The following is a 15018-nucleotide window of genomic DNA, read 5'->3' on the forward strand; positions in this document are numbered from 1 at the left end:
CAGCTCTCGATAGGAAATACTACTTTAACTGAAAAGTCAGCCCTTCATTTTTTTTAATGGAACACAGTACAACTCATGCTTAGATATCCAAAGGTCAACATTTATTAGAGCTACTTACTACAGTATTACTCATTTCCTTTCAGACACAGTTTGTTTTTTTATGCTTGCATTTAAAAGCATCATTCCATATCTTGTAATCTGTAATCTCTTGAATATTGTGCAAAGCTATGACAATTACAATATTCCATGATGCTGACATTTGTTTTCACATTAAATATTAAATTTAGTAGTTAAGTCAAAAACTTCTGTTTTATAGTCTAAACTATAAAATAGTTACAGGCAGATGGAAAGGAGGTAAGTCCACTGATTGACAGTCGGTCATGTAGTCTCAGACATGTTGAGGCATGTTCTACTACAACTATCACATCAATTAGTTCTTGAATAAGATTACCTCTTTTTTTTCTGAAGAAATTACTTCCTTCTTTAGTCATTAAATTGATTTAAATTAAAATATGGCCTAAAAAATTAACTGCACATTAAGAAAAAATGGATCAAATGCTGACAATGCTGAAAGGACAGATATCTCATTAAAGAAAATAAAAATATTACTATACTGAATCCAGTTTATTTCTTTCCACATATCCTCCTGAAAATGCAATTAAAATCTACAATGGCAAATGTAGCTCCCTTGTTTAAAAAAAGGTTATAGGGACAATCTTGGGAATTGTAAACCATTATGTTAGTGGTATGCTAACTATTGGGGAGGATTCAGAGACAGGATGTATGAGCATTTAGAGAAGTCTTGTCTTCTCAAAGATAGTCAGCATGGCTTTGTGAGGGGAAGGTCATGCCTCACGAGCCTATGAAATTTTTTGAGGAAATGACAAAATAAATTGATGACGGAAGGGCAGTGGACGGGATGCATATGGATTTTAGTAAGACATTTGACAAGGTCCCTCATGGTCAACCCATTCAGAAAGTCAAGAGACAGGGAATTCACAGAAACCTGGCTGAATGGATTCAGAATTGGCTTGCCTGCAGAAAGCAGAGGGTAGTAGTAGTAGTAGATGGAACATATTCTGCCTGAAGGTTAGTGACCAGTGGTTCTGCAAGGATCTGTTCTGAGACCCCTGCTCTTTTTAACTTTTTCTAAATGACCTGAAGAATTAGAAGGAAGAGTTACTAAGTTTGCAGATGACATAAAGGTTAGAGGTGTTGTGGATAGTGTAGACAGTTGTCATAGGTTACAACAAGATATAGACAGGATATAGAATTGGACAGAGAAGTGGCAGATGGAGTTTAATCCAGATAAATGTGAAGTGATGCATTTTGGAATTGAAGGTGAAGTATATGGTAAATGGCAGGATTCTTAACAGTGTGAAGAATAGTTGGACCTTGGAGTCCAAATCTATTGATCTCTCATGGTTGCAATGCAGGTCGATAGGGTAGTTAAGAAGACTTATGGTATGTTGGTCTCCTTTAGTTGGGTTTGAGTTCAAGAGCCATGAGGTAATGTTGCAGCACGTTAAAACACCAGTTAGAGCACATTTGGAATATTGTGTTCAATTCTAGTCATCTCATTACAGGAAGGGTGTAGAAGCTTTGGAGAGGGTGCACGTGAGATTTATTAAGATGTTATCTAGACTGGAGAGCTTGGCTATGGAGGCATAGGGCTTTTAGGGCTTTTTTCTTTGGAGGAATGAAGGATGGGCGACTACTTAATAAAGGTCTATATGATTATGAGAGGCGTAGTAGGGTAGACACCCAGCAACTTTTTTCTTGAGGCAATGGAAGTAAATGCCAGAGGACGTCTGCATAAGATGAGAGGAGGAAAGTTTAGGGGAGATGTCAGGGGTGTAATTCTTTTGCATAGAGTAGTGGGTGCCTGGAATGCATTGCCAGGGTGATAGTGGGGGCTGGTTATAATAGGGACATTTAAAAGACTATTAGACAGGTGCACGGATGTAATAGAGGGTTATGGGTGTGAGAAAGAGAAGGTTTAGATCGTTGAGTCTGTGTTTTAGGTCAGCATGGCATCATGCCTGTAATGTTCTACGTAAAATATATTTATCCATTTCCTCAACATTTCCCATCGTTGTATCCATCCTTTAGATTACATTAAATTACCCAGTATGGAAAGATAACATATATAATATTTACAATCATATGCACGAAAAAAGTAGCATTTCAACAGTGCAGACTGGTCTTTATGTGGTGCTGGTGTCATTTATTTTTAATAAGTGGATGTTCAACAGCCTGATAGCCATTGAAAAAAAATGTTTGCTTGAACCTAGAGATGCTGGACTTCAGGCTTCTGTATGTTCTCCCTGAAGGTAACAGCAAGAAGTTGTGATCACTGTGAGAGAGTCAGTTTATGATGATGGCTGCCTTCATAAGGACATCATTGGTGTTTTCAATGGATGAGAGGTCAGAGACCAGACACAGGAAAGTTTGCTACTGTCTACAGCCTTCGGCATTCTTGGGCACTCCAATTAATAAATCAGGCATAAGGCAACAAGTCTGTTTAATTTCCACAGCACATCTATAGAAGCTTGATAGAGTATTTGACCATATGCCAAATCTCAGGTTTCTTAGAAATCAGAGGCATTTGTGTGTCTTATTCATATAACCATCTAACCACTTACAGCACAGAACAGGCCAGTTCGGCCCTACTAGTCCATGCCGTAGCAAATCCCCACCCTCCTAGTCCCACTGACCAGCACCTAGTCCATACCCCTCTAGTCCCCTCCTATCCATGTAACGATCCAGTCTTTCCTTAAATGTAACCAATGATCCCGCCTCGACCACGTCTGCCGGAAGCTCATTCCACATCCCCACCACCCTCTGCGTAAAGAAATTTCCCCTCATGTTCCCCTTATAATTTTCCCCCATCAATCTTAAACCATGTCTTCTAGTTTGAATCTCCCCCTTTCTTAATTGAAAAAGCCTATCCACATTTACTCTGTCTGTCCCTTTTAAAATCTTAAACACCTCTATCAAGTCCCCTCTCAATCTTCTACGCTCCAGAGAAAAAAGCCCCAGTCTGCACAACCTTTCCCTGTAACTCAGACCCTGAAATCCTGTCAACATTCTCGTGAACCTTCTCTGCACTCTCTCTATTTTGTTTATATCTTTCCTATAATTTGGTGACCAAAACTGTACACAGTACTCCAAATTTGGCCTCACCAATGCCTTGTACAATTTCATCATGACCTCCCTACTCTTGAATTCAATACTCCGATTTATGAAGGCCAACATTCCAAATGCCTTCTTCACCACACCATCTACCTGCTTGCCTCAATGTGCTGGCTCCAGAAGAGGGCCTCCAATATGTGGAGTACCAGGAACTTGAGGGTACTAACTCTCTCTACCTTCATCCTATCAATGCGGACAGGTGTGTGGTCCTTCAGCCTATCTGCCCAAGTCCATAATACAATTCTTGGATTTGGTGTCAGTAGCCTCTTTTAAACTGCAGCACCTGGGCAGCCCTCCCAGGACCCGGGTGCAATTACTGGGGCAAAGGTGCTAGAAACACCTTTTAAATTGCAGGGGGATTGACCCATTAAATCGTCAACCCAGCAATTTAAGAGGGAATCTCGCCCCTGCAATTCCGAGTCACATACTCAACGGAAGTACTGCCAGATGTTCAGATACTGGCTATGGTGACGTCACCGGAATAAGCGGGTAAGCCATTTTCATTTTCAAATCGCCTGTGGATGCGAGCTAGGTACATTTAACTGGGTTTTCTGACTACCTCTGAGGTCCATCAGGGACCCGATTGGGTTCCAACGGGGTTGGATGGGTCAGACCCTTTCTAACTGCAGCATAATTGGGGCACTAAACGGGCAAATTGCCCAGTTAACACCATTTTACACGGCAGTTTGAAAGGCCTAATAAGAGCAAGATTGTAGTTTTGTCACCACCCAACCAAATTCCAGATTTCCATCTTGATTTCCAACAAAATTTTCTGTTATTTGGCCAATTACAGTCATCAAAATCAATTGATCATCTGCCCTCTAATATCTGTAAACTTCTGTTGCACCAACACCAAGTCACCTTAGTCCATCTCACTTATATTCTTTAATGACTTCACTCATTTCTGCATTCAGCCTTCTGCACATCTACATTCTGTTTTTCCCATCACTATCTTCAGCTCTCAATCTTCCGACATTTGGTGCATTTTTGTCTTCAATCACCAAGCCCTAAAATTCTTCTAACTTGCCAACTACATATATCCTGTGTTGCCTTCTACAAACTGATATTTTTGACGCCGTTCTTCACCTTTGTTTAAATTTTTATGGCATCACAGAGAAGCTTGCTGGAATGATTATCTACAGTCACAATACCAATTAAAGCAATTATAGTTCAAATCAATTTTAAATTTCCTTCAAAAAATGTAGCTACATTCATCAACAATTGCTGAGTTTCAGTGTAGTTTTGCTTGTCTTTATATTTTCCTCTATTTCAAAATTATTTCTCAAACTCCTTTTCTCCTATCTACATTTTGATTTCTCTTTTCTTTCTTTCTCCATCCTCCTATATATTGAATTTGTGTTGGAGAAAAAACCGTGATAGTTTACATCCTCGAAATATGTTAAATTATGACGTTTGGCTGAAGTCAGTTTAAACTATTCATTTTCTGTACACAAATGTAGACATTGGTGTTTGATCTTTGAGATAAGAATAACATAGTTTATAAAAAAGTTATTCAATCTATTTATCTGGAAATGATACTGTATATTCTTCCTATTAAAGTTTAGTTAAAAGGATTTATTATTAAAACAGTGGTTTGAAATGTCACAGAGAAATTATAGGGCAGCATGTCCCAAAGGCAGATATGCATCAGATGGAATACAAATGCAATCTGAGAGATGGGATGGAAGATATAGAATTAAGTGGTCAACATGAGCATGAATCAAATCTGGTTTCATTACCCACCATGTGTTTGTTGTTATACATGCCAATAGTACACTATTTTAAAAAAAAGATGTTGAATTCTAAAAGCAGTTAAACTTTAGTGCAGTGGTTCTCAACCTTTTTCTTTCCACTCACATACCACTTAAAGAAAATCCCTTTGCCATCAGTGCTCTGTGATTAGTAAGGGATTGCTTAAGGTCTTGGGTAAACTTATACCTCTCATTTTGTTCGTTTTAGATTGGTCACAGTGTTTGAGCTACCGAAAGAAAATAGACACACACACCAAGATCAGTTCAGTTTATACAAATGTTTATTACAAATTCAAAAGCTGATTTCACACTACAATATGCAAGCCCTTCCCAACTATACCTATCAACTCTTGGACTGGTCCCAACTGCCGAAGCGAGGCAACGACTGCACACTTGTAGTTGGTTGTCAGGGCGCCGGTAGCAACTTCTCCACCTCCCCTGACCGGGACGTTGGCTGGACTCCAGAAGTTCTTCTTCTTGCTGAGAGATGTTGCCACCTCTCGGAGAGTCTCAAACTTCAGCAGCGGGACCATGGCTTATATTACCCAAAAACTGCTTACCCAAGCACCTATTCCCAGCACAGCAAGAAAGATAAGCAAGCAAGCTAGCATGCTAGGCTATTAACGAATAACATAATTTTCAGCTTATCACTTTGAATACAATGGTTTATTTTGCATCAAGGCTAGGCCTCTGACAGTCTGTGACCAAAACAAGCAGGAAGATTAAATGTTCTTGGTACACAGATGTCCTTTCATCAGATAACAGCATCTCTGGCCCCTTGGTGGAATTTAGCTTATGTCTGCTGGTTCTAAAACACAAGCAGGTTCTCAGCCTTGCAGAACCCAGAGCTGCAAGTTTAAAAAAACAGGTTAGAATCTTCCATTACACACTCACATACCACTTTAAGTAATCCCTTTGCCATCAGTGCTCTGTGATTAGTAAGGGATTGCTTAAGGTGGTATGTGAGTGGGAAGGGAAGGTTGAGAATCACTGCTCTGACTCAATTGTTACTGAAATATCTTGCTTGAGAAAAATTGTAATGGGCCCATTTCCTTTGGAGTTATGAAACCATGCACATAACAAGTCAATTAGGTACGATGAGGGGGTAGTGGAGGTACTGAAAGGGGGGTAGTGGCGGCATTGAGTGGGGGCTGTATTGGCGGTGCTGCGTGGAGGGGGCTAGTGGCAGTAAGCAGGGGGTGGCGTTGGCACTGACGAGGGGGTGGATTAGTAGTGGCAGCGCTGAACAGAGAGGGGGGTTAGTGTCAGCGCTGAGTGGGGTGGAGAGTGGTAGCCGCGGTGGTGCTGAGTGAGGGGGTAGTAACATGACCAATATGGCGGCCACTGAGACCACCATGTCTCCCTTTATTTTGCTCACTACTGCCATTGGCTAGAAAATTACTGCACTGGATTCTTCATTGAACTTTGCAGCACACTGAATAATAACAAGACTGAAGGTTTGGAACGTCCCTTTTCCCTCACCGTCTCCTTGGATCTTTCCATCGCCCACAGAGAGACAGTAGCACCCTCTTTGGGAATCACTATTATAATCTAACCTATATGGTTGCATAATGTGTTTTTCGGCAAACCTGAATGAAAATGACTTCAACAGTGATTATGACCATGTTCAGATAGATAATTTTACATCTAATGTAAATTGATTTTTTGATTTTGGTGAATGCCACATGACCTGCTAAGCTTCTCCAGCACTTTTTGTGTACTATATGGCAAGTTAACTAGATACATCCAGAATGATTCACCCTTGTGTAGTTAACTTGATGTCTATGCACATGGAAAGTCTTTGTTCACTTTTCAATGCACCTCAAGGGGAACTATGGGAGAAATTAGACAGAGTCCTGAGAGTTTGAGTGTAGGGCACCCACTGGATAAGTATGCTTTTATAAGGCACTGCTGGATTGGAAGTCATGCAAGTTATGACGTATAATTACCTTGATGCTTCAAGCTATCTCCACCAGACAACAATCATTTTCTTTTATTTCTTCCCACAACTCAATCTAATCTGCTAATCTTGCTCTGATATCCCTGAGACCAAGTCTTAAGTTCTGGATCTTGCTTCCAACTAATGGCTCATGGTGGAGATCACAAACTCTACAGTCCCACTTCCTCTTCCCCAGCCATTAATCACCATCTCACTGCTCCAACTATTTAACTGGTTTTCAATCTCACCCCTTTCCAGCTCTGGTCTTACTTTTCCTTGCCCTGGTTACAATTACTTGGACCATATTGCAGTGTGGTGAAAATGAAATGTTGGAGGCCTGAGTGCAAGCATAGGAATATCCACATGAGCCTGGTTATAAGAACAAAATGAGGGGACAGATGTTTCAATGTGAGATGAAATATTGGAATTAGTTGTGAGAGATAAAGGGTGCAAGAAGGCACCTAATACATATTTGTGCATATATGTGTGTTTATCTGTTCTCCATGCAAAGCAATATGGAACACTCTAGATATGTCCTGAGATTTAGTGTAACATTTGATGCTGAATGTCATGACCACATTGAATTTAACCTTTAGGGTCATTCAAAAGTATTTTTTGACCAGCTTGCACTGACTTGCCTTGTAACACAAAACAAAAAGAACAATAAAATGATTATAAAATTGTTGCGATTCCCCATGTATTTTATGCTAATTTTTAAATTAAATATGCATATTTCAGCAGCACAGCTGATGATGAAATAATAATGGAAACTTATTACAGCCTTGGTTCAAGCATAGACAAAAGAGCTGAATTCCAGAAGGGAAATTACAGTGACTTCCTTGAAGTCAAGGTGACACCAGCAAATGTGGGATCAAGGGGCCCTGATAAAACTGAAGCAAGTGAGCATTGTGCAAAACACTCAAATGGTTGGAGTTAAACCTCGCACAAAGGAAGTTAAACAGGAAAGTCTGCAGATGCTGTAATTGTGGATTAATACACAAAAGTGCAGATCACGCAGTATCAGAATCAGAATTTATTGTCATGAACAAGTCACAAAATTTGTTGCTTTGTGGCAGCATCACAGTGCAAACATTCATAAACCAGCTTACAAAATAAATAAAAATAGTACATGAAAAGTCAAGTTAAGGCAGTGTCTTTGGTTCATTGATTATTCAGGAATCTGACGGCAGCAGGGTCTGTGTCACTGAGTGCTCGTCTTTAGGCTCCTGTAACTTTTCCCCCAATGGTAGCAGTGAAGAGGGCATGGCCTGGGCAGTCAGGGTTCTTGAGGATAGAGGTTGTTTTCTTCAGATACCGCTTCAATAGAGTGAAGTCTGGTGCCTGTGATGTCGCAGGCCAAGTTAACAACCCTCTGGAGATCTTCCTTGTCCTGAGTGTTAGCACCTGCATACCAGACAGTGATACAACCAGCCAGAATGCTCTCCATGGTACACCTGTGGAAGTTTTTGAGAGTCATTGGTGTCATACCAAATCTCCTCAAACACCTCACAAAGGCCACTAGCAAGCCTTCTTCATGATTTCATCAACATGAAAGCTCCAGAACAGATGCTCAGAATTGTTGACACCCAGGACTTTGAAGTTCTTGACACTCTCCACTACTGAGCCATCGGGTTCTCCCGACTTTCCTCCTGAAGTCTGCAATCATCTTCTTGGTTTTGATAACATTGAATGTGAGCTTGTTGGTATGATACCACTCAATGAGATGATCCACCTCCTTCCGGTACACTTCCTCATTGCTATTTGTGATTCTGCCAACAACCTTGGCGTCAGAGGCAAATTTGTAGATCGCATTGGAATTGTGTCTGGCAACACAGTTATGGGTGTATAGTGAGTAGAGCAATGGGCTAAGCACGCATCCTTGTTGATAGTCAGTGAGGAGGAGATGTTGTTTCCAATTCATACTAACTGTGGTCTTGAATCCAGTTGCAGTGGGGAGTGCAGAGGCCTAGGGTTTGGAGCTTCGAGACCAGCACTGAGGGAATAATGGTGTTGAAGACTGAGCTGTAGTCAATGAAAAGCAGCTGTACATATGAGTTGCTGTTTTTGAGGTGATCCAGAGCTGAGAGGACAGCCAGTGATATTGCATCTGCTGTGGAGTGATTATGACGATAGGCAAATTGCAGTGGATCCAGTCCTTTGCTTAGTTATGTGTTAATTCTGGCCATGACCAATCTCTCAAAGTATTTCATTTAAATAGATGTTAGTGCTACTGGGTGATAGTCATTGAGGCAGCTCACACTGCTGTTCTTGGACACTGGGGTGATTGATGCCCTTTTGAAGCATGTGGAAATCTCTAAAAATGTCCGTAAACACTTTGGCTAGTTGGTTGGCACAGATTTTCAGAACACTGCCAGGTATGCTGTCAGGGCCTGATTTCTTGCAAGGTTTCACCCTCTTAAATGATGTTCTGACATTGGTCTCAGAGACAGACATCAGAGAGTCCTCAGCCTTTGCAGTGTCCATCGGAAGCAAAGATATAATAATTAATGTTTCAGGCCTGAGGCCTTCTTCAAGGTATGAGCAGAAAGCACATGTATTTGAATAAGAAGATGGAGGAGGAAAGAAGGGGCGGAGAAGGAGCAGAGGCCAATTGGCAAGAGGCCATGGGTGGACAAGGGTAGGGGGACAGAACAGAAAAACATTGAGAAGAGACAGGGGGAAGAGGTAGCTCTCTGAATGGAGGGGGAAAGCAGTGGGGAGCTGAAGGAAAGGAGACAGAGAGGGACAGAGCCTAACAGAAACCAGAGATGTCTATGTTAATGCCATCTGTTTGGAGATTGCCCAGACAAAATTTTAGATGTTTCCTTCAATTTGCAGGTGCTTCAGTTTAGTGCAGGAGGCCATGGACAGACATGTTAGTGTGGGAATGTGGCACAGAAGTGAAATGGTTGGCCTCTGGGAGGACCCTCCTATTGTAGTGAACAAAGTGAGAGTGCTCAATGGAACCATCTCCCAGTCTGCATCCAGTCTCTCCAATGCAGAGGAAGCACCGGATGCAGTAGTACAAAGTGTTGCTTTACATAGAAGGACTGTCTGGGGCTCCGAAAAGTGGTGAAGGAACAGGTATGAGCGCAAGTGTAGCAGTTCCTGCAGTCACAGTGGTAGATACCAAGGGCCATAGGAACACAGTTTTAGTTCTTTGAAGCTATTCATTCCTTAATACCATTGTAGGTTCCTCATAATTGTGTCCTAAGGCATTACCATATTTAACTACATCATCAATAACTTTCCTTCCATCATTAATTCAGATGTGGAGTGTTCATTCATGTTTGTGCTCTGTTCTGTTTAATTCCTTTGCAAATGATCTGCAAGCAGTCCGATATTCAAAAGATTTTAGACAACATTTGGACATGGGCTGATAATTGTTGTATAACAAATGTGCAAGGCAATGACCATCTCCAACAAGCAATAGTCTAGCCATCTACTCTTATATTTAATGGCAACGATCATTGCTAAGTTTCCTTGCATCAACATCATGGAGGAACAACAAAAGATCAACTAGATCTGTCACATAAACACTGTTGTCCCAGGAAATTAGAGCTGTGTACTGTGGTACTAGTAGCTTACCTCCTACTATCCCAGAACCTTTACATCGTCAGTAAAATTATATTTTTGTTGCTATGAACAAGATTTCCAGGGAGTTGCCATAGTGATGTTGTTCTTTGGTAGCTGAAGCTCCCTGATGACTCTGTAAGTACATGTAAAGGAGGAAAGCAATTTCCACTGCAAACAATGCAAGACACTCAAAATAAATTCAACCAACAGAAAGACCCAGATCATTGCAATACATATCATATGATTACCAGATGTGATTTACACAAGTTATTCAAGTTATTCCAAATTCAAAGAAGCACTTTGGAGAAGTGAATAGATTTGGAAGGGCCAAAAAACCAAAGTTCAATATCAACCTTGGATGAAATACTACTGAGAATGATAACCATGATCTTGAAAGGTGGAAAATCTGCTATTGATTTTGCTTCAAATGATCTTTAAGTGTCTTCATCTAAATCTGCTTACTTTCATGTGAGGATAGGTTTGCTCTGAGTTGTAATTTTTTTTGTACTTCACAGACCAATTTAACATGGATATTTGTCTGTAGGCTAAATTACTAGATAATGAATGGACCCACTGGATTTTATCTCAACAAAGCTGCAGCACATTAAGGAAAGGAGAAAAAGATAGTAATAAAACAACTTGCCCATGGTGAAAGTAAAACAGATTTTATAACCATAAGCACATAAGACATAGGACCAAAATTGGGCCATTTAGCCCATCGAAATGGCTACACTATTTGAATAATGTCAAATGTATTTTTGCTCTCAAACCCATTCTCCTGCCTTCTCCCCATGACCTCGAAGGCCCTTATTAATCAAGAACCTATCACTGTCCACTTTAAATATACCTAATGTCTTGGCCTCCACAACCATCTATGGCAACAAATTCCACATATTCATTACCCTCTGGATAAATACATTTCTTCTCATCTCTCTTTTAAAGAGATAACCTTTTATTCTGGGCTGCACCCTCTAGTTTTAGAAACATCTTCACTTTGTCCAGCCCTTTCAATATGCAGTAGGTTGCAATGAGATTGATTCCCTTTCATCCCTCTAAACTCCAGTGAGTACAGGCCCAGAGCCATCAAATGCTTGTCATACATTAACCCTCTCATCACCGGGATCATTAACATAAACCTTGTCTGAAGCCTCTCCAATGCCAGCACATCCCTCCTTGGATATGGGCCTGAAACTGCTCAAAAAATACTCCAAATTTGGTCTGACCAATGGATTATAAAGTCTCAGCATTACATCCTTTTATATTCTAGTCCTCTAGAAATGAATGCTGACATTGCATTTCTATTCATTACCACTAACTCAACATTTCAAGAATTCTGTTACTAGGATTCCTAAGGCCCTTTGGATCTCCACTTTCTGAATTCTCTCCCGATTAGGAAATAGTCTACTTATTTTATTTCTGATAGTCTTGAGCTCAGTATAATGTGCCAAATTAAAGATAGGAAAGGTCACTCTGAACCTTTTTTTGGCTATGGCCCTCTTAGGACTTTGTTCAAAGTTTATGGGACCCCTTTCCTGTGAAGCAGTCAAGTTTACTTGGTTACTTCCGTACTCTCCTATAGACTACATAAAATTAAAAATATTTATATTATGTCAAGTGAGAAGAAAATAATGCATTTACTCTGAGTGAAACAACTGTGGCTTGTGAACCAGAACAAGCAGACAAATAGGAAATTATTCTTATTCAACATGTAGGAAAGAAGAAAACATGAACATAAATACTGAAAAAAAAATTAAAGATTCTAAAAGCGCAAAAGTCATTTGGGAAACTTAAGTATTAACTAGAGTATGTGGAAACTTAAAAAGAACTTAAAAATATAATTCTTATACAATTAAAATTGTAATAAGATCCTTGAGCTTGATGTCTCAGGTACCAAAATTTTTAATGTCAGGCTCCAAATTGGATAGTGATGGTCGAAGGTCACTTTTTTTGTGATATCAAGTTTGTTGCTGGATTTTGTCAAGAAAACTACCTTGCAGAATCCACATTCAACAAAGTATGATGAGTGAAAGGCAAAGGAAATTTGCTGATGACACCACGGTTGTTGGCAGAATCACAGATGGCAATGAAGAAGAGGAAGATAGATCGGCTAGTTGAGTGGTGCCACAACAACAATTTTCCACTGAATATTAGCAAAACTAAGGAGTTGATTGTGGACTTCAAGAGGGAGGAAAATCAGAACATGAACCCATCCTCATTGAGGGGTCAGAGGTGGAAAGGGTAAGAGCTTCAAGTTCCTGAGTGTCAACATGTCTGAGGATCTGTTCTTGGGCATCCCTGTCAATGCAATCAAGAAGCCAACTTGCCAATGGCTATACTTCATGAGGAGTTTGAGGAGATTTGGTATGTTACCAAAGACTCTTGCAAAGTTATACAGGTGTACTATGGACAGCATTCTGACTGGTTGCGTCACTGTCTGGTATGGAGGTGCCAATGCACAGGATAGGAAGAACACTACAGACAATTGTGTATTTGTCCAGCATCATTATGTGCACCAATCTTCACTCCATCAAGGACATCTACAAGAGGTGGTGTCTTATGAAAGCACTCAAGGACCCTTACCGTCCAGTCCATGCCCTCTTCACAATGGAAGGAGGTACAGGAGCCTGAGAATGAACACCCAGCAGCGCAAGGACAGCTTCTTCCCCTCTGCCATCAGATTTCTGAATGGACAGTGATCCACAGACAACACCTCACTTTCCCTTATTTTTCCACTAATTTATTTCTTTATAAATGTAATTTTATAGCAATACTTGCATTGTAATGCTGCCACAAAACAGCAAATTCCACTACATGTTCATGACAATAAATTCTGATAGGCAAATATTTTGGCCTTCTTGGTTTTGGAAATAGGAACATAAGAAGTAGGAACAGGAGTAGGCCAAAAATGGCCCATCAAGCCTGCTCCGCCATTCAATAAGATCATGGCTGATCTAACAGATTTCTTAACTCAAAAAATCTTTTTGAAATTGATTAAACTTATAGCAGGCAATTATATTCCTGAAGATCAATAAAATCCTCTTGAATTTCTGCATCAATATCAGAGGGTTGTTCCTCAAATGAATCTAATATCCAATATGGGATATTGAAGTTTAACAGACATTAAATCTTTCCTGCAGATCTGTGTGTGTGTTTGTTTTAGGTGTTTCACAGAAACAGTAATATCATTGTCCTTCAGTTCCTCTGCATTTGTGTTCAGATTTGGAAATTGTAAAAATTCTCAATATCTGATATTGCTCCAATAGACCAAGCTTTTTAAGGCTTCTTGACTATCAATTAGGTTTTTTTTTAACCTTGCAAAATCTTGTTCAATATCTTGACTTTGTCAAAGATATATTAGATAAACTAAATCTGTCTTTGCATCAATGAGTTTTTCTCCATGCTTGTTATGAGAAAGAAAAGAAGCAATCATGTCCCAGAGAGCAACAAAATGACGAAGACAATTTTCTTTGGATAGCTAACTCATCTCGGTGCACAGCATCAGCATCTGGAGACAAACGTCAATTTCTTCACACAGCTGCTTGGAATAGACAGTCTTGAAGGGGATGCGATTTTATAAAGTTACAATATTTATGACAATTGAAACGGAACCATTTAAACATCCTCGCGAGTTTTTAGACACTAAGTATTCTCTAGGAAGGATACAATGAACAGTAAAGACTTAAGCTGTTTACCATTTTGCTCCATATTTCTCGCTTGCAGATGGAGAAATATGTAGCAAAACATTTTGGCCTGCATGCTTATTTCCCAGAAATGAAGGCATTAGAACAAAAGAGGAAAGCTACATGGTAGGCAGTTCATAGCCAAAGTTGGTCTACGTCAGCCACATAAGGAACGCTCTGAAAACATGTAATTTTCCACATTTATCTTGGTCATTCTAGGTTGTTTCTAAATGGCAACATTGAAGAAATACGGTATTGCTTGGCAACTATGCAGCAAAGATAGCGGCAAAGTCCTTTTCTTCCCCAATCAATGTTTAATCCATTCAGTTTCCATTACCCCATTCTTTGCTTCATTATGATTTGAGCATTATTACATCATCATTGAGGGCAGAGGATGTATTGGCTAAAGTTTGACGTGGAAACACCTGCTTATTTTAATGATACGATCGCCTGCTTGGATCTTGTCATATTCCAAGATTTAAGCCTGTCTATTTCTCTTTGGTGAGGAACAGCCAAAATACTAATTTTCAGAATTTTTAAAATATTTGCTAAGGTTTACCTCTCCATATTTTGAATACACATATAAATTCCATGTTGTATTTTTATTGATGCTGAAAATCCTGAACCATAATATGTATTAAAAAAATTATTTAAAAGAAACCTGGTCATGTTTTATCAAATTATTTTGTATGACTATTCACAAATTTTAATTCTGTGGTCATACTTCTGTGACCTGCCTTTGTAGGTAAAGAATTTATTTTGATTGAAGGCTCGCAAGGAAGCCCAGCCAATTCCATTTCAATAATGCACTGAGATAAAATAGTAAAGCAATTCTGCTAAAGACAGTGAACGCTGCTTTGTCCTTGAGATGACATTC

At 39.8% G+C, this 15018-nt stretch overlaps 1 protein-coding gene across 2 annotated transcripts in view; it reads right to left on the reverse strand.

Moving 5' to 3' along the window:
* The window catches only part of nudt6 (nudix (nucleoside diphosphate linked moiety X)-type motif 6), a 111550-nt gene that overhangs the window by 73166 nt on the left and 23366 nt on the right, over window positions 1-15018 (reverse strand). Inside the window, exon 2 of one of the 2 annotated variants that reach the window (XM_069925218.1) lies at window positions 10474-10594. The exons of the other annotated variant lie outside the window; for it this stretch is intronic. The gene's annotated coding sequence lies outside the window, so the exon portion shown is untranslated. The remainder of the gene's footprint in view (window positions 1-10473; window positions 10595-15018) is intronic. 2 annotated transcript variants of the gene reach the window in all.

Source organism: Narcine bancroftii, chromosome 3, assembly GCF_036971445.1.
Source record: "Narcine bancroftii isolate sNarBan1 chromosome 3, sNarBan1.hap1, whole genome shotgun sequence".
NCBI lineage: Eukaryota > Metazoa > Chordata > Chondrichthyes > Torpediniformes > Narcinidae > Narcine > Narcine bancroftii.